The sequence below is a fragment of the Phasianus colchicus genome, chromosome 10 (genome assembly GCF_987193195.1).
Source record: "Phasianus colchicus chromosome 10, bPhaCol1.hap1.1, whole genome shotgun sequence".
In the NCBI taxonomy this organism is placed as follows: Eukaryota; Metazoa; Chordata; class Aves; order Galliformes; family Phasianidae; genus Phasianus; species Phasianus colchicus.
The window spans coordinates 1,944,830-1,970,556 of NC_143445.1; the positions used below are offsets into that span (position 1 = coordinate 1,944,830).

At 46.7% G+C, this 25,727-nt stretch overlaps 1 protein-coding gene and 1 long non-coding RNA gene across 2 annotated transcripts in view; both read left to right on the top strand.

The window, feature by feature from the left end:
- Window positions 1-25,727, top strand: part of GPC1 (glypican 1) — a 162,908-nt gene that overhangs the window by 25,107 nt on the left and 112,074 nt on the right. The gene's annotated exons all lie outside the window — the stretch shown is intronic.
- Window positions 358-24,457, top strand: LOC149916515 (uncharacterized). The gene is made up of 4 exons (XR_016469523.1): window positions 358-428; window positions 5,720-8,355; window positions 11,347-11,473; window positions 22,915-24,457. It is a non-coding gene; the product is annotated as an uncharacterized LOC149916515 (long non-coding RNA).

Here is a 25,727-nt window from a genome sequence, read left to right on the forward strand (position 1 = left end):
AGCATTTCATCCCTGGGCTGCCTGCATCTGAGTGCTGGGTGAAGTGACCCTGAAAGAGAAATGCATACTATCTTGTTAAGTTTGTAAAGCACTGAGATGGTTTTGAGATCTCAGTGCAGTGTAAGTGCGAGATCTGATTATTTGAGGGAAGATGATGTGAAAAGTAACCCTGAGGAACACTTGCTCACCCAAGGGTAAAGTGGGCTCCCAGGGGAGCGGAGCAGGAGACCTTGAGGTTAGTTCTGTGGGTCCGGGTTGTGCTGTGGCACACCTGAAATCCTTGAGCTGATGATTGTGCTCACTGAAGCATGTGCTCTTGATAATGCCAGTGCACAGCTGCTCTGGAGGAGGGCAGCAGTTGATTTAGGCTCTTTCCATCCAATGCTTCTAGCTCAGCCAGCTCTCAGACGAACTGCAGCAGGCAACAGGTAAGAGTGCTGTGTGGTCTGTGTTGTTGTGTGACTTTTCTTCTATTCTTGTTCTTCGTACCTGGCTGCAACATGTAGTCACTTGGCAGCCTACCCCTTGCCAGACTGTCCAGCTGGCTTTAGCCATATTTGTTCTTGTAATAATCTCTCGAATGTAATGCAACAGGAGGCAGTTCTGATGTGGTTTGTCCAAAAGCAGGTTTCAGACAAATTTTGTTCCTATCAGTAGCAGCTTTAATCTGGAAAAAAAAAAAAAAATCAACTGAAGCAAGTAAGACTTTTGTTTGCATAGCAGACAGCTGGTTTTTAAAGCTGTCACCAAGCTATCAGGAGCAGAAGGGCATCAGCAGTGACAGTCATCAGTTGGGCTGGGAAAAAATCCCAGCTCTCACAACGACTCAACAGAAATAATACATAGGGAAGTGTAATACACGGGTAAGGTACATATTAAGTGCTAGTTTTAGACTTAGTCCTATTGTAGTGCACTGTTTCATAGTTCAAGGTGTTTGCTTTGGTTCTCTTCAAAGATTCAGTGTCTTTAGTCTTGATATTTGTAAGGTTACAGCAGAGGCTGGAAATGGAGCAGGAAAATGGCAGTCTTGGATTTGTCTTAATCCCATAGGTTACAGTGCATTTGTGGCAGAAGATATTGCGTATCATGGGGCTACGTGTGGCTGACCAGCACCGTCCTCCAAATGCTATTAACTTCAATCCAGTTAATCTGTGTTCCTGTGTGTTGAATACAGAGCAGTGCTGGCTGAAGGATTAGGGGAGAATTAAGTATTTTTCTCTAATCCTGAATGTTTATAAATCAGTATTAATTGCTTTAGAAGGCAGCATTCATAGTTGGGTGCTTTCAAAGAGTTTACATCCCAGGTTTTGTAATAATTTCATGATCCATCTGGCTAATAAAAATGCTTAAACGGAAGAGAAGAAATAAAATCTGTTCCTGTGAAGTGTGAGCGTGCAGATCTTTTGCTTACCAGAAACTAATTGCTGCTGTTATGGATTACTATAAGTTAAAAATAGCACTGGGGTTAGCAACACCTCACGGCTGTAAACACGGTGCTTAGATTCAGCACTGCCTGTGGAAGAGGAGAACAAAGCTGAAGCCAGGCCAGTGGGGCCGAGTCCTACAAATGGGCTTCCAGCTGCAGAGCTTCTAAGGGTGACTTTTTGTTGTTGTTCCAGAGAAAAGAAGGTACAGCCGAGGGATGCCAGTGGGATGTGAGCTTCCTGCAGGGCTTGGCAGCTGGTTGGCAGGGGCATGGAAGGCACTGTGCTTGGTGCAGCACTGCTGAGGAATGGGGGGAGACAGAAGTCACCTCCAGAGCATCATCTTTCCTCTGGTGAGGATGGTGGTCTCAAGGCAAAGCATAGGAGGGTTGGCTGGAACAGGAAGTCTTGCCCCAAGCATTAGCAGCGCTACTGATTGCCCCAGATTTAGCATTTAATCCCACCTTTAATCACAAACAAATTCCACTTTGTATTTGAGTTTTTTAAAGTTTTCTAAACTTTACATCCACGTGCATCAGGGCCCAGCAGGGCTGTGTGCTTTGTGTGGGGCTGCGGTGCTGTGCTCCCCAGCAGCAGGGTGAGCCTTACACACATAGCAGGGCTCCTATGGTGGAAGGAAAGGGTCTTTTCTGAAGCTTTCTTTTCTTATAGCCCTTAATTAATGTGAGGTTTTGCTTAGCAGTATTTGTTATTTCCTTTGATCTGCATTTAGCTCGCAGAGCAGATAGGCTGACAAGAGCTACGCTCCTGCCAGCCTAATACTCAGTCTTCTGTGTTGCGTGCTTGCGCTCAGTCCCAGAGCTCAGCCTTTGGTCTGCTGAGAGCCAGCAGCACTGAAACCACCAGGACTGTGAATCAAGTCCATGCTTCCTGGATTTCCGTGTTTGCCGCTGCCCAACTTTTCCTGGCGCTGAGATGCATCTCCTTGCAGGTGGTGGGGCAGCAGTGTCCTTCAGTCTGGGTGCCTGTCTTTGTGTCCTGCTGCCAGAACAGCCGCAGCGTTGTGGGGTGCAGCGTGTCAGCTTGCTGACTGCTGGCTCAGGGCACCCTGCTGCTAAGGTGGTGGGTAGCTGAAACTGTCCTGCAGAGAATAAACTGGAAGGGACTCAGTTGTAGTGCTTGGATGTCATGCTTTGTAACTGCTACATAATGAGTACCCTAAGCCTTAGTGCAGTGCATCACCTTGCCTTCCATCTCTATAGCACACTCACACATTGTGCAATTTGTTATGCTGTTGGACTCATTTGAAGCATTTTTTGGCCCAGTTTTATCTATTAGCTTTTCATAAAATGCTTTTAACCTTTCTTTTCCTTGCAGATAAAATGCATCTGCCTATATGGAGAACAAGTGAGGGGAGGAAAGCGGTGAGATGATAGTAGCTATTGAGGTTTTTCATTCTTAAGAATAAAACCAACAACAGCATGTGACCTCCAGGCAGGACAGGCACTGCTGAGCTACAGCTATCCCTGGTGTTGCTGCAGTGCTTCAGCACCTCGTGCCTTTCTTTGTGTTTGCACCATTTGGTGACATAGTTGTCATCTGTTTTTAATGTTTTTCTCTCTTCTCCTGTGCTGTAGAAGGAGGCACGTTATTCACGGGACAGGCGTTAGTGTTTGTATTAATGCTATGTCGGAGCATAACGTGTCAGTGGAAGCGGAGCTGCAGACAGGCAGGATTCCTCCCAGTCACACGTTTGGTGGGGACAGGTGGGATGTGGGCTGCTGAAGTGTGGCCGTAAAACAAAGTCCTACTGACAGATGTGTTGCTGGAGAGCTGCATCTCTTCTGGCCTTGTTCTGAAGGAGGTGATCTGCTCTGTCCACTATGAGGCTATGGAATAGTTTTTGATTGCTGGACACCTGCTAGGCTTTTCTCATTTGCCACCATTCTGATGTTTTTATCTGTTCTTGCTGTGTCTTTTGGTGGACAGAAGGGACACTAAACCTGGTACGTACAGCTTGGGGCGTGCGTTTGTTCAAGCTGTGTGTGGTTGTTTTGTGGCTGATATGCGGGGGGTTGGTTTTGTTCTTCAATATCTAGCAGATAGGTTCCTTCAGATAGTAACATTCCCCTAGGTGTTGCTGCAGTCTCTACAGTCTCAGCCCAAGCCTGTCAGAGTTAATAGGATTCCTGGCTTTCCATAATGAGTTTGCTATTATCAAATCTCAAATCACAGAATCCTGGAATAGGTGGGTTGGAAGGACCTTACAGCTGCCCGGCCCCATCCATGGCCTTGGGCACCTCCAGGGCCGGGGCGTCCACACGTCTCTGGGCAGCAATGCCAGCACCTCACTGCCCTCTGAGTGAAGAATTTCCTCCTCACATCTAACCTACATCTCCCCTCTTTTAGTTTAAAACCATTCCCCCTTACCCGCACAGCTCCCCTGAACAATAAAGTTGTAAGAAATGCCAGATGGACCGTAAATACTCCCTTGTAGGTCAACATTTTCCAATCATTGCTGTTTTTTTCTCTTCTTGTTAAACTTCAAGTCACGTCAGGAGGAGAAGGTGGGCTCTGAGGACAGGAGAACCCTGACACGAAAGCAAACACACAGGATGGGAAAGAAACTGCTGTTAGCAATTGATGAAAGGTGATGAATGGTGGAGGGTAAGAAGGGCTGGCTGTCAACTTCTGAGTTATTCTGCTAGCACATGAAGCATGGCGAGGTATGAAAATAAAAACAGGGACTGTCTGAGGTTGAAACTTCACTTCTGAAGCTGAAAGCTAAAGGCGCCAAATGCCGTTAAATTTTAATGAGATTTGAGAGGGAGCTCTGTGTGTGTCACTGCTTGAGGAGCAACACTTGAGACTGATAAGAGCAAGTTAGCACCTGCAACGTGGGGCTGGGGAGCTGGAGCAGCTCTGCGAGGGGCATCAGCCGGGCATGGCAGGGAGCGGCTCCTCTGCCTGACCTCTGGTTCCAGGTTCCCTTCAGCAGCGCAGGATGGACGCCCTGAACCCAGAGGTATGTGAAAGGCAGAGTAAAGCTTTGAGGTTATTTTCCACTGTTGTGATTGTAACTTGTTCAATAGTTAGTATTTCCAGTTTTGTTCTTGTTTATGGGGGTGGAGAGGTGAGGTTTTGCCACCTTCTATTTTTTTTCTTTCTTTCTTTCTTTTTTACGACCTTGCTAAGCAAACACACTAATTTTTGTGCCAGGCCTGCCTCTTTTTCTGGTGTTAGCAAGAACTGAAGTGTTCCTCAGGTGCAGAAATAAGAAAGTCATCGTCATTCAAGTGGATGAGATTTGTGAAAACACCTCTATTTTTAATAAGATTTTGCAGAAGAGTGTTTGTGAGGGCAGGGAGGAGGGAGAAGAAAGATAAAGTATTTCAAAACACCACTTTAAAGGCTTTATAGTACCAATGCTTGTTAATTTCTCGGGTGTGTGTTATAATATTAATCCTGATGAACTGAAATGGTACTAGTGCAGATGTCATAAGTACTTCTACAGGCATTCAGCTATAATTTTACATCAATTAACTAGACCATTATTGGAAAGCGTTATTTTAATGCACTGGATTTCCTGATGTGTCCTCAGGCAGTTGCTGGAGCTGCTGTGAGCTTCTCCTGTCACTCTGTGTTGCTTTGTAGTTGTCATTCATGTTCAGCTGCACCTGACAGTACGTGCTTTGTGCTGCAGGACTGCAGGGTGGCTGTAAGTGTGCTTCCATGTTCTGCCCAACCAGCTGCAGCAGGCTGCTAAAGGGACGGTTCTGCTTCCTTCTTTTTTCCATTGCATTGTGTGCATGATGCCCTGACCAGCCAAGCCCTCATGTCACGGTTGGGTCTGGTCCATACTGCTGAGGACTGCTCTGTCTGTTGTTCTTGCTTGTCAGTAGCAGTGTTTCAACTTGCGCTGCTCTGTTGGGCTGAAGAGATGCGCTGCTGGATTTAGGCTTCTCTGCTATCTTTTCTTCCATTGTTACTGATCTTTGCAATCTTCTGTGTTGGTTCCGAGTATGACAGTGTTTGTAAGTCCTCCTTTTTAAAGGAGGAGATGAGTGATGTTTCTTGGCATTTTTGTGCTCTTTCCTCCTTTCCTTTATAGGAGTGTTGGTTTCTGTTGGATGTTTCTTAGCCTCAGTGCTGTACGTCAGGCTGGGACTTGGATCTGGCATCTGTATTTCACTTTTTCCACACAGTAGCATGGATTGAGATTCTTTAGAAATGGTGGCCCTTTGTGTTATTTTGCATGGATATCTAATTTGTATTTAAACTCCTATGAGCAACACAATGGCTTTTCTTCATGCACTTCTTGTTGGCTTCCCTAGAAACTTCTGTGTGAGATGCTTGCTGGAGTACGTCAGATTACTGATGGGATGCTGCTGTCTACAGAAGTAATGTTGTCTCCATGCCGCTGAGGCTCTTCCTGTTGGACTTTTCCTAGCCAGACCTGGTTGACATTGCATTTTCTGAAGACTTCATCACAGCGAGAATTGAGTCATGATCGTGATCATCAAGGAGTTGCTCATCCCAGGAAGTGAGGTCTAAGGGCTGAGGTTTAGTTCAGGATTCCCATAAAGCCAAACTGGCAGGTCAGATGGTTCTTACTTTGCAGATGGTGTCAAGAGTCTCTCTTCAGACATCTGAACTGAGCAGCACGGATGTTCAGCTGCCTCTGTTTGACCCAGCTGCTTCTGTGCTTCACACTGCTGCCTGTGGGCACTGAAGTGGTAGCTGTCAGCATAACTTACGCTTTCTGAGAACGGAAAATTCATGTAATAAAACACTAGGAGCTGACATCAGAGTGAAGATCCCATGCAACAGCTACTACCTAGATTGTAACCATTGGTTATGGCTTTCAGAAATCCTGAAGTAGCTCAAGTGATCAGGAGGTCAGGCACTAGCATTTATGAGGGCAACCTGTGCAAGCAAATCAGTATCTTAAATAAGTCAATTGCAGAATGAAGGGACTTCCTAGTTTTGTTGTTTGAAAGCAGAATTGATCTTTTATTCAATTTCTGATACATGCAGTCACTGGAGATGTTTCTTACTTATTTTGACATTGAGCATAAGCTGTATTGTAATGCTCCCTGGAGACATTCAGCTGTCTCTCCTGGTCTGTTCAGATTTTGCTATTGCTGTCACTGTGGTTTCTGAGTACCTTCCAACTGCACGTTAAGCAATATGACCAGTGTATGGCTCATTTAATTTCTTTCCGGTCCTTGGGGATGAAACTGTTTTAGATATATTTTGCTAGTTAATCTTTTTTATTATTATTTTATTTTAATGAGCTACAGATGTGACCAGTTGCCTCAAGAATGCCAGTCTTTGCTGTGCACTTGTGGAGTTACTATTCCTAAAGGTTAATCCTAAGATGTGCTGAGTGCCTGCAACCCCTCTTACCTTTAAGAATAGGGATTGGGTGCTCAGTGCCTCTCCAGTTCAGCTCCCAAACTTTGTACCACCCCACAGCCGATCTGCTGAGGTGCTTGCGTTGGGCAGCGTTCATGATATGTGAAATTGCACGTTTTTCTGAGGGCTTGTTACAGTTCATTGAGATGAAACTGCCTATGAATTTTTATCTCTGAAGGACTTGTTAGGCAGCCTATCCTATTCATCAATTTTAGTAGAATTGTACTTCCCTCATTTTGCAAACAGTGCTGTAAAACGAACTGCAACTGAGTGCTTGAAAATACTTAAGCTGTTTTTCCTGTGCACATCCCTCAGTTCAGCTGTGTGCTTGTGTTGCCTTAGTCAGGGGCTCCAGCAGCTTTCAAAGTCAAATGTTGAGAGCTTTTCCAAAGAGAAAGGCACGTGTACTCTGCTCAGCCAGGTGAGCAGTGCCTTTCCTTAACCTGTAGTCGTGGAGATTACAGAGTGTGAAGTTATGTTTTAACTGTTATAGCATTAAGATAAATGGTTAAATAGTAAGATAAATGGTTATACAGTATTGAGATTGATGGTACTTGGGGGGGGGAAATATTTTCTTCCTGATAAAATTTGCTGCCTCGTTAGTACGCAGGTTGAAATAGAAGATTGCAGGGAAACAGAAGTCCTGATTCTTCTGTAAGCATGCTTGTAATCAGATGTCTGAGTTGACAGAGAGGTCTTCAGTGTGTGTAGGTCCCCCTACTTCTGTTGTTCACTGTTGCATTATGGTAGGTTGTAAGTTGTCGTCTTTTAGACTTTTAAGAAAGATCTCTGAGCTCTCAGTTGTTACACAGATTGAGTGTGATCCTTGATGCAATTGCATCACAGCTGCATTTCTCTCAAAGCAAGGAAGGACAATGCTAATGATGATGGCCAGATGCATCGTAGTGATAAGAAGCTCACTTACGGCTCAGTTATAATGCAAAGCCATGAGTGTTTTCTCTGGGCTGTGTAGCTGTGTAAACAGATTGTAGGTTTTCTCTGGAGGCAGGTTAGTTCCAGCACGAGTTCAGTGCTTACCCAGGGAGAGCTCCAGAAGCAGGATCACGAAGATGCTGAATTTCAGTCTGCTGCAGTGACTGTCCTGCCTGTTTGTGAACTACATCAGGCCATGATGAAAAGGCCTCTGAAGACTGCAGATGATGCTTAGTCACATAGAGAGGTCTGGATGTGTGGTGCTTTCTGGGCAACCTGTGCCAGTGCCTCACCACCCTCACTGTAAAAGACTTTTTCCTTATATCCAATTTAAATCTCCCCTCTTTGAGCTTGAAGCCATTTCCCTTGTCCTGTCACCACAGGCCCTGCTAAAGAGTCTGTCCCCTTCTTTCCTGTCACTCCCCTTTAGATACTGACAGCTGCCCTCAGCTCTCCCCGCAGCCTTCTCTTCTCCATCTGCACAGCCCCAGCTCTCAGCCTGTCCTGTAGGAGAGGTGTTCCATCCCTGGGATCATTTTGTGGCCCTCCTCTGGACGTGCTCCAACAGCTCCATGTCTCTCCTGTGCTGAGGACTCCACATCTGGATGCAGTGCTTCTGGTGAGACCTCACCTCATCTGTAATGACTTGTTGTTATGAGGTGGAAATCCCCTCCTTGGAGCTGAAATTGTACCTTCCAATCTTGGAGACATCTCCTTAGGTGCATCCACAGACAGCTAAGCAGATGCCACTCGTGGTGCTGTGAGTTCACAAAGTGTTCTGCCTTTGGTCTTTCCAAAGGAAGAGAACCTGCTTGTTAAAGCAAAGAGTGCTGATGAGGAGTTGTTGGGCTGAGTACTTGTGTGCTGGGGCTGCAACAGTGCAAGATACGAGAGCAGCCAGGTTTGTGTTACGTTTGTGCTTAGCTGTGCGACTGATAGATAGCCTTGTCACAGCCGCAGCCAAGTGGGAGAATTTGCACTTTGCTGCTGTACATAAACCCCAGCACTGATAATTCATGAGGTTTTATCGCAAGCCTGATGATAGAGAGCGTTTGGTTGCCAACAACGGGCCTTTGTGAGAAATTTGACTCAAATTAAGAAAAGCAAAACCTCATACAATAGTAAACAGCCCCTTCATGATAAAGAGATGAAAGATATAACCCAAAGCATTAAGCTCCAGAAGGCACATACAAAAGGGAAGTATAAACCATGCAGTGCTGCTTTTATTTTTATTTTTTTTTACTTGGTTGTTTTTTGTTTTTGTGGGTTTTTTTCCCTTCCCTTGAGTAACTTCTTTGTATTGCGGTTGAGATTTCCTGATGCTCTTCAAGTTGGTGCCAGTGCCCTCACCCCAGCACAGCTCTGCAGTGCAGCACATGATGCTGAAGTCACTGTGCTGCCAGCACACTCAGGCACACTGCCATTGTCTTGCCCTACAGGATGATGGGTGGGTGCTCCTCTCTCTTTGTGCTCATCTCTAGTTCTCTGCAAGGCCTGCTCTGGGTGGGATGACTTTGGATTCCTTTTCAAAAGCCTTTAGAAAATGCTCCCCTTTGGTGTATCTTGCTGATTGACCAAATTTGCCGAATAGATACGTTTTTGTTGTGTTCTTCTGGTTTTGATCATTGCAATCAGGTGAGAGTAATATGCATATATATATATATATATATATATATATATGTATGTATGTATGTATGTATGTATTTAAAGAGCAGCTCCCAGAAGTGAGCTCTGCTTCCACGTGTCCATGCATAGAGCACAAAGGAAGGGCTTCCACTGTAAGCACAGAATGATAAGTAAATGTAGAGACCTTAAACAAACTGCTGTGAGCAACAGCAGCTCAGCCCTGTGCTCACCAAGCAACAAGTGCTGTGTCAGATTGCTCCGTCTCCATTCGGTTCTGCACTCAATTACACCACCTCTGCAGTATGTGCCTTGCTCAGGACATCTCCATCTTCAGAGCTGCTCCTGCAGGCTGTTGGAAGGCCGTGCATGGCACTGGGGGTCAGTCCCTGGCAGGCAGCTGGGAGCACTGCCGATGGCAATGAGAGCAGATGGCAAAGGCTGCAGCCCTGCAGATCAGAGCTGCACTGGAGCGGTGCGGCCTTGCACAGCACCACTTGCTGCTGCTGCTATGGCTGTGCTAAGAACCTCTGCTGCAATCCCATGAGCCTAATTTGGGTTCTGACCAGCCGTAAATGAGTGGCCACAGCCTGGGCAGAACGCACCCTGCCTGTGGTTGTGGCTGTGGAAGCTCCTTGTGCTTCATTGCAGCTGGCAGCACACTAAGAGGACCAATGAGTGAGGTCAGGTGCCAGGGGGTCCTGGCACAGCCCTGTGGGGCCCTGGAGCTGCTCTGTGGGTGTGGAGGTGGTGACGTGTTGTAACTGAATCAGGAATGGGGGAGCATCTCTCTCCGTGTTGCGGAACCCAAAGCAAAAGGCAGAACTTGTGCCTGCAAGCTGCGAGTGGATTCCTAGTATTTTTTTTCCCCGTGCCAAATCACACCCCAAAGTGAAGAGGTTCTGTCTGCTGGGCTGAGAATTACCATGTGATCTGAATTACTTGAAGTTTTAGAAGTAGAATTCCAGCAGCAATTGATGTGGCAGATGTAGCTTCCTCAAATACAGGGGAGATGATGGAAAGTAGAGGGGACTGAATGGATTATTGTTTTTTATTAAAGGTGTTATGGGGGATGAAATTCTTCTCCCTAACAGCCTCTCTCATTCCCATCTCTGAATAAATCGTCCCCACAGTGTGGGTTAATACTATTTCGGCGTCTCATGCTGGAACATCTGAGATTGAAAAAAGGAATCAGTACAAAAAACAAGCGTCTCTGCGATCACTTAAGGGTTACCCTCCTAGTTTAAAGAAAGTGAAATATTTGCCATCTGATTCCCATAACAGTGAGATAAAGACTGAGCAATGAGGTGGGGATTGCAGCCCCAGGGCGTGAGGCACTGCTCCGGTGCTGCTCTGTTAATGAATGGCTTTCCCTCCTGCTCCTTTTTCCTCACTTTGTACTTGAAAGTCTTTGCTGCTCTAACTTTGGATTATAATTAGATTGACTTGAAAACTGAATTATCTGCAAGGAACTGCTCAGATCACAAAGGAGGTGTGTGGAATTTGTATGTCCACCCTCAGCATGTGTCACCTTCAAGAAGCAGCAAATAGATTCAGCCCCTAATAAAATGAAAGACATGTCTTTCTCTCCAGTCTCCTAAGACACAGCAACATTAATCCAGGGAGAGACTGGTGTCTTGGCTTCTTCAGCGTGGCAGAAGCACATGAACTGCTTCAGTGCAGTTTTTTGAGTGACAACATGGTTCAAAGAATTGTGTTTGCCTGCCCTCAGTTGCAGAACTGGCTTTTGGGATAAACAGATTGGATCAAACACTGTTTTATGAACTTGATTAAGACACAGAAAACAGGCTTTCTGGACTTTAAGGAAAGCAGTTTGGATGATTATCTCATTCTTTTTAACATGCATATTTTCACTGGCCATTAGATCTGATGTAATGCTGTTATGCATTTAGTGAAGTGCGTAGCAGCGTTACTGTACAAACTTCCAGGAGTTGTACGTCCTCATCTCCAGTGCTGTTCATTACAGGCATCTGGTGTTGCTCAGCAGCTCAGAAAGCTTGCCCTTACAGCCGGCATGCTAGAGCTTAGTGTGTGCCTTCAGACATCGTACATAGCATCAAACTCCCACTGGCTCCAGGGAAAAGGACCTTGAGGTAAGTGAGCTGGATGTCGGGCAGCCTGTCTCACAAACTGTGCTCCCTGGGGAACCTTTGTCGGCAAGCAATCCAGTTTTGCTCGAAGTGAGCTTCAGGCAGCTGCAGAACTGCAGCCTACCTCTGCTTCTCTCCAACAGCGGGCAGGAGGGGCTGCCAGCTTCTGAGCCCTCTCCCAGTGCAGAGGTAGGTAGGATTGCAAGGGAATTGAGTTGCTTGAGGGAATGTGTTAACGGAAGCTGTGAAATAGTTTGACCCATTTTTGTTGTGCGCGGTGGGTCAGGAGGAACCCGGTGCTGCTGTGCGGTGGTGTCTGTCTGCAGCTCCCTCTGGCAGAGCACCGGCACTGCGGCAGTGCTGGGATGTGGGCTGAGGTCTCAGACAAGGTCTGGCACATAAGGACCAGGGTTTTACAACAGAGGAAAATGTGAAGTTTATAAATTTAACGAGGCTTGCATTTTGAATTACAGTGGAATAAATTTCCTTTTTAAAAGAAGGAATTGTCTTGTTCCTGACAATTGTCTCCTGTGTTTTACAAGGCTATGACGGAAAACTCTGAGCATGTTTTGGCACGGTTCATGTTCTATGGTTTGTATTCAGAAGATCTTTTCTAATTTCCCCCTACAGTTAACTTCTTCTCAGGGCATCTCCCCTGGCTGCCTTTTTGGTGTTCAGCTCCTAGGAAGTTGGCAGCCTCCTTAAAACTTCAAATAGATTTGTAGCAAGGGCTCTTGTTGCAACACATGAGTGTGATCAGATATGAAACTGAGTTTTACTGATATCTCCTCTTGAGATCTTCTTACCTTCAGTTTAAATGAGACAAGTTGTCCTCCTAAGAATCGTTTGAAGAGTTTCTCCTTCATGTTCATATGGGGTACCTGCAGAAAAAATTAGTTGGTTGAAAGCCCAGGGTCAACAGGTAGGTTGTATGTTGCTGTGGGGTTTTTTTTTGGTGCAGATGGAACGCAGAGTCAGTTTACCTTGTGTACCTCATCTTTGAAGTTAATGCTGTCACACACGTCCTCTGAGTGCACTAACCAGTGGCAGTTGTGGTACCCGTGTGCTGCCCAACCATAGTGCCGAGGCCAAGCACTCTAAATCGTGGGAGATGGCTTTGTAAAGCTGATGTGCAAATTGTCCTCTGGGGGGGAGGAGTTGGGAAGGCAAAGTAAAGTAGTCATTGTGGATGTGTGTATTAAAGAAGGTGGCACGCAGTGAGTGCTGCTGCTCTGTGAGCACTGCAGATGTGTGGGGTGGGCGCTGCTCTGCTAGGAGCGGCTGCGCGCGGGGAGCGCTGCCATGAATGGCTCCATTCACTTGGACTCTGTGCTGCCTTCTGTCCAAGTTCAGATATCAGAGGTCAGTGTAAGTTTGTGGTACTGTTTTATCACGGTAGTGTTTTTGGTTATTGGTGAATAACAAGAAATAAAGGTCTTCCAAATAGCTGGTTTCGTTGGGTATTCATCAGGCATCAGCTTGTTTTCAGATTGTCTCTGGTGAATGTAGTGCAATAATCTTGAGCAGTATGCTCTTATGCACCTCTGTGAATCTTCTTGTCACTGTACTTGCTAAGCCTTCCCTCAGTATTAGTTTTAAAGCTTGCTTGTTTGCTTTTTCTATTTATTTTCCTTCGTATTTGCACTGTCCCTCCTCTCTGTGGAAGCAGAAACAGGGAAACTCTCATACACCATTGGTAACGCAGCAGTAAATTCTGTTTAAACCCTAATGGATTGCAGCAAGGTTGAAGGAATAAAATAAATGTGGAGAGCAAACACCTGTTTTCTCAGGGGCAGCGGTAATGCTCTGCCCTTTCCTGTAAGTCCAGTGCCTTTGGGTGGTTATGGAAATACTGGAGTATTTTCCCTATTTAAAGTGCTTAGCGCTAAAGGTTAAGAGTGAGGACTAACCTCAATACCCATAGGTTTCTGGCTGGCCTTCAGCCTCAAAATCTGCTTGACTTAAAGCAGCCTGATTTCTCCCTGAGCTGTGGAAGGAGATCTCAGCGCCCTGCTCTGACCCAGCTGTTGCTGTGGCTGCTGTGGGGAGAGCTGTAAAGTCCTTGAAGAGGAATGAGGTGGATGCTTCCGCTTGGTTCAGCACTCAGCACTGTGGGATGCTGGGCTGAAAGCACGCTGTCCTGCACAGCGCTCCTCTGGTGCCGGGAGCTGCCCTTCTCCTTAGCTCATGTGGATGGAGCAACTGGACTTGAGCAGACACGTATTGGATTTCTCTTCATTTTGGTAGGACTGAGGACCCTGTGCGTGCCGAGCACGACGCTTTGGTATTAAACCACTGCATTAGTGCACAATAGATGGGTTTTGTCTGTTGCAGAGTCAAGGACCTGCTCTAGGTAAGTTCAGGGACGGTGCTCCACACCAAGCATCAGATAGGACTGAATAATGAACATGTAGCATGAATGGCCCCTGCACTTGCTCACAGCCCAATGAATTAGGTTGCAGTCTTGGGAGGTCCCCCCAGGGATTGAGTCATCTTTCATTGGAGCTGTAATATTGAGTCCAGAAATCCGCTCTTTTCGAGTGATGGAGGTTCAGCAGCGGCCCTGCTGTGGGCTGCGTGAGTGAGTTCCTTACTAAAGAGTTCACACCCAACAAAAGCAATGCTGACGAATCCAGCTTTTTGGTTAATACTGACTTAGATGAGGGAAGATGGCATAAAAGTGGTATTTAGGACAGTGGAAAACTATTTTATTAATATTTGTGATGTGGCAGCAGATAAAGGTCGCAGCGATGTGTGCCTTGCAGGAATGTTTTCTTTCCAAGTAAGAGCTCCATACTTTGAGAGTTGCTGTACTGATACATCTCCAGGCTTGCTGCCCGCTCTTCAGTTTGACATGGGCTTATCTTAGGAAATGCATGTGTGAAAACAAGCTGACAAATAACGCTGTTGTGTAAAAAAAACTCTCTGGAATGAAGGCTTGTTTTTCTTTCTGTGGGTGTGGAGCAAGGGATGAGAGGCACTAATATGCCTGATTATTTATGAATCTTTGTGTGGAGAATTGCTCTGGTTCTGCTTGGTTCCGAGTCCTTGAAGATCACTGATAGTATTTTTTGTATATGCGGGGATATTTTTTGGTGTGGTGGTTTTTTTTCTTCCAGAATCTGAATAAGAAGCGAGGGATCGATGTGGTGTGCTCTGTGTGAGAGTCCGAGCTCTGCCAAATTCATTTCCTGTCCAACCCTGACTTCGTTTCTAAAAGCTTATTGCAAGTCAGATCACACAGTACTGGTTCATTTCTTTCTGATGGGCCTGAGTCAGTCTGTTCCAGCCCAAGAGGCGTAGTGGCTGCATGCAGCTTGCTCCCTGCCTGCGGTGCAGTGCGGCACATCCCTGCGCAGCATTGGATGCTCACGGGGTTCTCTGTGTATTGGTTGGTGAGAGTCAGCACGTAGAACTCTTAGGCATCATGTCCTGTTCCCTCTTCAGAGTGCTCTTCTCTGCAGTCTCTTAGCCTGTTCTGTGTGTTGTTACACTGGGGTTTGGATCACGTTTGACTGTTTATGCCAAGCGCAGGATGTCTGCCCGTGTGCAAGCATGGAAAAAAGCCTCCAAACTTCTGACCTCCGGTTCTGTGAGCAATTCCTGTGTCTCGTTCTGCTCTTACAAATGCAGATGTTTGAGGAACAGCATAGAGGAACAGGGGGCTGTCCCCAAGCAAAGGAGAGCACAGCTCATCCTGCACTGTCATGGTGCTTGGCCTGATGGAGAGCTCAGGGAGCAAACAGCAAGGTGATTACACATTTCGTGGGCCTCAGAAGGTGAAAAGATGTAATAAAGCCTGCAGAGCATATTGGTTTGGAGCAATGCTGTGTTGTCTTCCAGCCCGTTTCTAACCGGCTGTCTGTTAGCAGTATGTTTGGGACACCAGTGTGTTTTCTAACGTATCTCAGCACTACATTGCCCTGATATTCAGAATTCATTTCCACTGGTTGTTCTCTTTATGTTTTTCTTCCTGGGAAGACCCAATACCTCACCCAAGCTGTTGGGCAGCCTGGTTTCCCTCTGGGAGCTGCCATGGCAAGGCAGGCTCCGCACCAGGATTCTGCATGCCCCTTTTGGACGCGTGCTGGGCGTGATGCTGGGGCTGGAGGCTTAACAAGAGACTGTTCTGTTCAGGTGCCATTAGGGGCACAAGTGCCACACTGAGGTGGGCTGAGCTAGTGAGGGTGTGCACTGTCACTTCTGCAGCATTTCCTTTCATTGGTACTGGTGGGGGCAGCTCACTGGCTACTGTTGTGCGTTGTGCTGTGTGATTAACTGCAGAACACTGCTGGCCTCTGTCCCCCATTCACGTACAGCAAAGCAAACTGCTTAGGGCATTCTGTGGTTATCACAGTTCAGAAAATGACTGTGTACAGAAGTGTTGCATGCCGTATCTGCTAGCCTTGACATTCCACCAAGTTTTTCCCATCAGACTCACTGCCACACACAGCTTCAGTCAAAGGCTCCCTTCCTTGACAGCCCTCTGCTCCTTCCCTGAAAGAGGCAGTGTTCTTCAGCCATCAGCACAGTCCTGCTGTCACGCTGGGGAAACCCACAGCACTGCTGAGGCTGTAGGAAACGTATTTGGCTCCTGGCAAAGAGCACTGGAAAGAACAGAGATGTCTGTCCTGTTCTTTTCCATGGGTGTATGGGGGGAAAAAATATATATATGTGCTCAAAATTCTAATATAAGGTACTTTCTTCCCTTACTAAAAGCTGCTTTGTTCTGGTCTGACATGGAAGAAGCTGGTCATTCCATTGCTTGGCTGTAAAAGTGCTGCTTATGTACAACAATTAGAGTTTCTGGTTTGAACTGGAAGCAGACTCTTGGTGATGATCAGTGTTTGACTGCAGCCAGTGTGTGCTCCGCTGAGTGACCCTACCCAGGGCCTGGTGGGTGCCTGCATGGTGCATGCTGCTGAGGGGATGGAGGAGCCCAGGGAGTGGAGCCTTCTGGGTGCTGGCAGCATTCCCTTCAGGCCAAGGGTAAAGCAGGGCAGTGCAGAGGGCTCTGGTTTGATGTAGCCTATGAGATGTGCATCCTGTGTATCAATAACTGCTGGTAATGTGCTGCCAGTATAAGTTTAAAGGGAATCTATTTTTAAAAGCATTCAGAACTTTCTGTTGTAATTCTGATATCGCTCATCTTTCTGTACTTTCCTTTGGCAGAGCTCACACCAGCTTTCCAGTAACCCGAGTCACATCTCATCTCTAGGTCCTTCCTGCACCGCAGACCCTGCCAGGAGAGATGGGATTTTATCTTCCCAGCCCCTGGCCAGATGCTGGTGGCTCTGCAGCCCTGTGAGCTCCAGCTCCTTCCAACAGAGAGCCTGCTGAAACTAAGCTTACTTTATCAGCCCCTCCGTGGTAGAGTATTACACGGTCAAATAGGTGCCATTTTGCTTTTTCTTCCTGGTTAGCTTTTCAGTGTTGTGCAGCCTGCCTTACTGCAGACATGGCTGTGTTCTGTGTCATTACGGCGCTGCAGGTGCCCTGAGGGGCCGGGGCTGGTGGGTCCATGAGGAGCAGAGGACGGGGCTGGTGTAAGGATGTGTCCCTGATCCCACAGCAGTAGAGTGGGGGAAAAGTGGGCCCTTCTGCTTTGTTTTCTCGTTCTTAGTGAAAGTAATTCCAGGCCCCCAAACGAGATCTGTCGACTCTTTGTTAGTTCTTCTCTTTTACCTATATATTTATTGTAGCAAATTTTAAGAAACGTGCAGGCGCTCACACGCATGCACAGAGTTAGATTTCAAGTCCTAACAGGAAATGTGTAATCTGCTTGAAGATTAAAGTGCCTGGTGCTCTTCTTAAAATTGGGAACCTGACACGGATGTGATTGTGAATTACAGATTGCTTTGTGGTATCAGTGAAGAAGAAAAATGAATGTGAAAATAGAAGGGTACAGGCTTGTTGAGTTCTGAAACCATCTTCAAACAGATATGGGAAGCCTGGAGGTGTTGGATCAGAGCGGATAAGCAGAAGTAAAGGCAGTGTGTTACAGGAATATATTTTCCCCTTTTGCTGAGATTCTGTGATAGGAGAAAAATAGGAGTTCTGTATAAAATGTGGCAGAGCAGATGTCTGAACACGTGTCCTCAACACTGAAGGTTAAAAAGGTGTACTGAGTAAGTCAGTTTGCAGAGAGGAATTCCTTGCTGTTCCAGCTTGGTGAGGGAAAGGAGCCATCCCTGCTCCTGAAGCAGTGGTGGTGGAGGGGACACCCGAATCCTGCTGCTTCTGAGGTGCTCCTCATGGATCTGCCACTGCCAGATTACCCCAAGTTTACTCCACTGCCAGAAGTTGAAAACAAACCTTGTCAAGGAGTGTGTTGGCATAGTTAAAGCTTTGGACCTGGCTTACCAAATAGTAGAGAGCTGTAGAGTGGAAGTACAGCAGGTATGGTGTTATCCTGGTAACAGCTCTGTCGTCGCTGCTGGGTGCTGACCTCCATCCAGTACAGCTGGAGCTCGTGCTCTGCCATGGCTCTGCGGGGCAAACAGCTCCCCAAGCTCACTGGAATTGCTTCCTGACTGCAGCCTCAGCAGCCTCAGTCTGCAAAGTATGCAAATATCTTAAAAATAACCCTTTCACTTTTTTCCCTTTCTATCACTTAGAATAGTGAAAAAATGTACTGTGGAATAGTAGTAGGCTTTGCTGACACTAGAGCTGACTTTGGTGTGCAGAACAACATCTGTGCTTTCATGTTGAAAGTATTGCTGTGCTGTAAAATCTAGGTTTGCTGACAGGCCATCAGTGCTCATCTGAGGGTGGAGGGGACCTCAGGAGGTCACCTGCCCAAGCAAGGCCACCAGGAGCCAGCATCAGGACCAGTGTTAGGGCATCTGCAAGGAAGGAGCCTCCACAAGCTTTCTGGGAAACCTGTACCAGTGCTTAGTCACACTCATGCTGGGGAAAAAAGTGGTTCTTGTCAGACAGAGCCTTCAGGTCTCAGCTATGCCAGCTGCCTGTTGTCCTGGTGTGGGGTGCCTCTGGAAGGAGCCTGGCTCCAGCTTACATCCTTTTTTCAGGCATTTGGGCACACAGCTGGGAGACCAGGAGTCTGTCATTCTGTCAGGTAGGAGAAGGATGAGAAAAAGGGAACAAAAGGTACTACTTTTTAAAAAAAAATTTAAGTGTAGACAAGGAAGCTTCAAGGTGTGGGACGGAGGAGGGTGTTCCCTCTCTGCTGGCAGAGCAAAGCTGCTGTGTTACCTGGTCCTGAAGATGTATTACAGGAAGAAGTGTTGTTCCACAGCAGCCAGGAGCCCAGAGGTTTCACCGTCAGCCCTGCAGGGGACCAGGCTCCCAAAGGCTCTTCTGCTCACTGCAGCCTGCCCCAGGCTTGGGCATTGCCAGCACGACCTTGCCAGATGCCATGTGGGATCCAGCTGCTGGTCTGCCCTCTCTGCCCCATGACCTTCTGCTCCACGTCTGGGAGAAGGCAGCTTTCTCGCTTGCTGGGGAAGGGCTTTGAGTTGATGACTGATGGGCACATTACTGCGGCAGCTCCCTTCCCGGGCTCTGTTCTGCTATTTATTCTCATAAGGGCAGGATGAGCCCAGTCAGCCCCAATAATAGAAATGTCAGAGACTGCTGAGGATTTGCTGAGATAAATGCTTATTGGAATTTTAGTATGGCAGGAAGCATCAATTCTGATAGCAATTTTCTTTGTGGAAGAGCTTGCTTGATTTCTTCTTGTTTAGGTCTGGTTTTGTTCCCTCTAGACTCTTTCTACTAAAAGTTTTGAAATCTGAAATTTCTTAAAAATCTATCAATATTGCAATATGTCAATATTAGTTCACTGATGCAGAGCTCCAGGAAAGTGCTGTCGTAACTGCTTGTCTGTATGGCTTTTTTGTTTCCCTCATAAGAGTACTTAAGTACAGAGACAACAGCATAAATGATTATCAGAATGCTCTGAAAATATTTAAGGAAAGCAAGAAATATGCTCACACTTCAGGCCTTTCCACTCTGATTGTATGTGTGAGAGACTGTTGTACTAAGATAATTTCCACTGCTGTAAATGTTGGGCATTTGTTCTTTCCCTTTGATGCCCATTGCAAGAGCACCTGGTAGCTGGTGGTAGTGAGGATAGCTTCTGGCTTTTTGTGTTGTTTGTTGTGGTTCTGTTTTGTTTTGAAGTGCCCAGATCTGTTTAGAAATACAAATTCTGGTGTCACGGTTTCCTTGCGCAAAGTGGAGGAAAGCTGGCAGTTGCTGTCTTATCAGCTTATGTGTTTGGAAAGCAAGCAGCTTGAGGTATTGGTGGTAATTTGTGCTGCTGGATGAAGTGGAGAAGCAGAAGAGAAGATGGAGTATCTGCCAGTGCAGGAAAAAAGCTGACATGGATGAAAGAAAAATGATCTCCCCAGATTGGTGTGTGTGCTGGTAAGTTCAACTCGAGGTCAGAGCTGGTATCACAGTATCACGCTTCGGGACTAAACCCAGGGGAGAGATTTGGAGGATAGCTCTGTCAGTGTCACTGCGTTGTTCCTGAGGTCCATCTGACCTTGTGCGGGTAAATGTGCCTGTGAGGCCAAAGGGACCTCTGGCATATTTTGTCCTCTTTTCAAAGAATGGCTTTGGGGTTTGGTTTTGGGTTGGATCCTGTTGCTGTCTTCTCCCTTGGTTAGGCTGCTTTTTGGGTAACGGGAGCAGCCTCCTCCCACAGTGGGAAAACCTCAAGGTCTGCAGCAGGAGGACCTGCCCAAAGCTGAGCCCTGCTGCCCTGCCAGGCAGCCCAGCTCCCGCTGCTGCGGTGTGAGCCTTGTCCCTGCAACCTCCCCCCAGTAGGGCCCAGCATGCCTATGGAAGCACTGCAGTGTCTGCACTGCAGTCCTGTGTGCTGAGGCCCTTCTGCTCCACACTGTGCCGCCCATCTCGAGTGCTCACTTGGCTGTGAAGGTTACACTGCATTGCCAAGCAGTTGGGTTTTCATAGGCTCACTGGAGAGATGAATCACTCGTATGGCTGAGGATTTCTCTGCACGTCTCTCTGCACAAGCACACCTTAATCAAGCACTCACTTGAATGTAAGAAGTGCCTGAGCTAAGAGGGCTGGCACTTTGAAGATGCCCTTTGCTTAATTCCAGTTGTCTGCTTAATTAGACATTTGAGAGTGCCGTTAATTGATTGATGAACAATTAAAACGGCTCCAGCTTCTCCCTGATGAAGATGCATGCAGCAGCTAACTAACTCTTCTCATCTTCCCCTCTGGGGATTTATTTGCTCTGCGGTTCCTGGTGGCTGCCGTGCCTGTTTTGGTCTGTAGCTCTAGAAACACACAACACAAACACATTAGAGGTGTCTCTAAATAAACACACATTCATGTTCGGTGCTTGTCATGCGCTTGGAGCCACAGCTGCACCCCAGGAAAGGAAAGCTGAAATGGGAAAAGGTGCAAGCTGCACAAGTCAGGGATTTTCTTCTCTGGGATCCTCTGTTTGTGGTTCCACGTTATATTTTATAATTAGACTCGGGGTCATGGGGTCTTCTGACAGTTATGCCAACTATAAATTGCCTTTTATCAAAACAGGGAAAAAAATCTGAGTGAGAATGTATTAATTAACTCCAGTTCAGGCTCTCCTTGACTGTCAGCCTCACCCCAGTTTCTAATGCTGGGTGTATTGTATTAACCCTTTTCGGTTAATATTTCAAATGCCTGAGGGATTTGGCAGTTCATAGGCATTTAATGGCTGAAGGGATGGTGGGGACAGTCTTGGTGGGGTGGCATTAAGGGACAGCTCACACGGTGTGTGTGTGAAGCGGGGAGCACCCGGGCACAGTGCCTGCCTATGGCAGGAACAGAGGGATCTGGGCACTGCAGGCAAAGCAAGAGAAACCTCAGTTCAAGTTGAGATTAGATAAGAGAGCGGGCAGCTGCTCTAAGTGTGCTCTTCACAACAGCCTCGGGGGCATTCATTCCTTCCTTCTCCCACACAGCTTTGTTACAGAGGCTTTGCTGAAAAACAACCCCAGCTGAAGGGCTTTGAGTTTTTTTCTGGAGAAAGTGGCGGGTGTCTTTCCAAGCTGGGGAGCCTTTCTGCTCAGTTAGGTTGTTTCTGTGGCTGTGATCTGTGGCTGGGTACCCTGGGCTGCAGAGGGATGAGCTGGATGTGAGAGCTTATTATTTCCCAGGTGAAACATACTTTTATGTGCTGTGCAGGAAGCGTGGTGTATGCGCTCTTCTATTACCCTTGCCTGTAGCCTCAGGTTGGCGCAGTATTTTGCTGCTCTCTTACAGATAGCCCATAAAAAAATAGAAATTTTTAAGAGGCTAGGATGTGCTGTCAGGCATGGGAGGGGCAGCTCATTTGGTGTCCAGATCAGCTGCTGGGTAGAGTGATGGGCACAGCTGAAGGATTAGGCTCCTACTGGGGGAAAGGGGCAGGCTTCTCTTCCTGAGAACTGGCTGACTGGCAGAGCTCAGAGAGCAGGTCAGTGGCACATCTGGGTTGAGCCCATAGCTGGAGCTGCTCCCCAGGGGTTGGTACCGGGTCCAGTCTTGTTGGACATCTCAATCAGTGATCAGGAGGTAGAGGGGTAGCTGACACACCAGAAGGCTGTGCTTCCATTTAATGAGATCTGGACAGACTGGTGAGCCAGAGGGGAACCTGATGAGATTCAACAGGAGCAAGTGTAGGGTCGTGCACCTGGGAAAGAATAACTGCATGTTTCAGCACAGGTTGGGAGCTGACCTACTGGAGAGGAACTCTTAGGAGAAAGATATGGGTGTCCTGGTGGACAGCAGGTTGGCCACGAGCCAGCAGTGTGCCCTCGTGGCCAAGAAGGCCAGTGGTGTCCTGCAGTGAATTACAAAGAGCTTGGCCAGCAGGTCAAGGGATGTTCTCCTTCTCCTCTACCCTGCTCTGGTGAGGCCACATCTGAGTCCAGTTCTGGGCTCCCCAGTTCAGGAAAGACAGGGAACTGTTGGAGACAGTCCAGCAAAGGGCTGCAAAGATGTTTGGGGCTTGGGGCATCTCCCTTATGAGGAAGGGCTGAGAGACCTGGGGCTGTTCTGTCTGGAGAAGAGAATGCTGAGAGGGAATCTTATCAATGCTTATAAGTATCTGAATTTGTACCATCTGGATGCTTTCCTGTGTAACCTACTCTAGGGAAACTGCTTTAGCAGGTGGGGTTGGACCAGATGATCTCCAGAGGTCACTTCCAACCCTGCAGTTATGGGATTCTGTGATTACCTGTTGCTGCTTTCATTACTGTTCCATTTAAAAAAAAAAAAAAAAAAAAAAAAAGCCTTGTTCCTGCAGCATTCTGTTTCCCCCAGTGTGCCTCTGGCTCTATCCTCTAGAAGATTGAGGGCCAATCCACCTTTGATAGAAGCATGAGGCTATGTGGACTATTCATTCCTTTTTTCTTTCGCCAGCATTGAAAATGCAGTCAGCATCTTTTTGTGTTGATGCCTTTATTTTGTTTCTTCTGCAGATGCACTGTGCTTTCCAATTCCAAGATGTGACATGTGAAGCAGCTGGCAGTTTGGAACAAAACTGTTACGTTTGGACAGGGCTGTAAATGGTTAGAAGCCATCTCCTTTGCGTTCTGCTGTGACCCAGTGGCTTTAGGGGTTGTTCCTGTACCCTAGAACGCATTAAGATTCCTTTTCATGGTTGGGTTTTCTACAGGATACTCATCTGTGATCCTTAGCAGTTTGATAAACCTGTCTATGTGATATTGAGAGATGGAGTGGGTGGTAGGAGAGTCAGTTAAAACATGAAGCAAGATCAGAATGTGTTTTAATGAATTTCCTTGTTCATCCAGATGTGATTGAAGTCGCACTTAAGTGGAAAATAAATGCATCTGCCATGCTTGAAAAAACCTTTTGAATATCTTAAAGTTCTTTGCTAAAGAAATGAAGAGTATGCTTTCAATCACTGGTCAGAGGTGGTGTTGCCTCTTTATGAGATTTAAAAAAAAATAAAAAAAGCAATCACATTTAGAAACATTAATTGAAAAGCCTGACGGAAGATAAAAGCAGAAAGCTTCTTTCTCACCACATTTCTGGATCCTGAGCTTAGAGGCTTAGAGCCTGGCACTTGTGCTGTCTTCCAGTGCTGCTTGGGGCCCCAGCCCTGATCCCAGCCGCAGCTGCCCTGGGGAGGTGAGGCTTTCACCATGGGCTGTGCTGCCCAGGAGGGGAGATTTAGTCTCTGTGGGTGGCTGGGGTGTCTTTCTACAAGGGGAAAATGGGATAGGGAGCTGCCTGTTTTCTGGTGAGGTAAAGGGTGTAAGTTCATACCTGACAAACTGCTTGTTCTTATGGCTGGTTAAAGCACGCGTGGTTTGCTGATCTTATGTCAGAAGTACAAAGTTGATTTTAAACTAAAAGAGAGGAGATTTAGAATCACAGAGAGTCATAAAATTGTTTGAGTTGAAAGAACCCCTAGAGGTCATCTAGTCCGACTCCCCTGCAATGATAGGGACATCTGCAGCTTGGTCAGGGAGCTCAGAGCCAGGTCCAGCCTGACCTTGCATGTCTCCAGGGCTGGGGCACCAGCACATTTCTGGGCAACCTATGCCAGTGCCTCATCGCTCTTACTGTACAAGGCTTCCGTATGTCCAATCTAAATCTCCCCTCTTTCAGTTTGAAACCATTTTCCCTTATCCCGTCACAGCAGGCCGTGCTAAAGAGTCTGTCCCCTTATTTCTTACAGTCCCTTCTTAGATACTGAAAGGCTGTTTAGGTTAGACATTACGAGGAAGTTCTTCACTCAAAAAGGTGGTGAGGCCCTGGCACTGCTGCCCAAAGAAGCTGTGGATGCCCCATCCTTGGAGGCGCTCAGGGCCAGGCTGGGTGGGGACTGGGCAGCCTGATGGGCTGGGAGGTGTTCCTGCCGATGGCAGGAGTTGACACTTGGATGTGCTTTAAGTTCCCTTCCAACCCAAACCATTCTGTGATTCTGTGGAAATGAAGACTGGGCTCATTTGACCTAACTTGAGCTATTTCTCTCAATTTCAGTAGGGCAGACAACTCAATACGCTCCAGAATTCTTTATATCTTTCAGTATGACTCTGATTTTAGACTTCTGCACTCAAAGCTTTTGTTGTTTATTTCTGAAACTTTGAGGACTCCAATGAGGTTCTTTGGGGAATTAACTTTGTGTTAACCTCTGCAAGTCTTTTGCCTGCTCTTTCTACATTTCTAACAGCATGAGCTCACACTGGAGCTCTGTATCAGTGCTTGGATTTCCAAAATCTCCAGAGTTAGCAGAGGACTTTGCATTGTGGCAGAAGAGCTGTCCTCTGAAGCATGTTCCAAAATATGAATGGTGTTAATTTTGAATTCATACTGCTGAAGGAAATCTCTGTGTTTGGATTCTGGGTGTCAGTAAGCTTGTAGTTCTGCAGATCAGTACTGGGTAAGATATCAGGTAAGCAAATGTATTTGCTAGTTGCTGTAAGTAGCTCACTATCAATATGAGATTTTGTGCAAAAAGAATGGATGTTGATCTATACCACATTTCTCTGTCAACAGCTGACCTTCAGTGCCTTTGTAGATGACAAATAACGCAGTGGATATAATTTTGATCTAATTATATGGTGCCGCTTGGTAACGCTGTGGAAAGTTCTTTTTTTGGTTCAATGCAAGCTCAAGTTGCAGTGTTCAGTGCAGCAGCAGCAGTAAACAAGGGCAACTTTGGAACAGAGTTTTATTTATTTGGGTTCATAAAGTGGCTTATACAAAAATAAGGAATGGTTTTACAAAGCAGTTGTCTTAGACTGAATATCAGATTCCTCAAACATCTGTTCCAAAACCCCTGTTAAATTCTCTTTCCATTTCACAAGGAAAGTCTGAGAAAAAACAGGGAGACCTTTCAGTATAAGCTAAAGGAAATTAACTGCAGGCTAAGGAGGCTAAGGCTGTCCTCTGATGTTTACTGTGCTGAGCAGTTAGCTGGAAAATTCCAGCTGCTCCAAATGTGAATGCACAGAAAGCTGGTCACTCCTCTGAGCACGTGTGTCTTCCGGAAGATCATTTAGTTAACCTACGTGTGGATGGGAAACGTCTGGTTTATTAGGACAGACACCTGCCCTCATGTGTGCTTCAAGCGAAGCCAAGGTACCCAGCTGTGCAAGCATGATGATCCTGGAGGAGAGGTGCTGGAAAGGTGCTTGTGATGCTGAGGCCAGAACACAGTCCCATGCATCCATCTGATTTATGTGGCCACATGCCCTGTTCTTTCGGTTCAGCTGCACGGTGGGATCACCAGGTCGTCTTCAACCTTTTAATGTACTGCCAT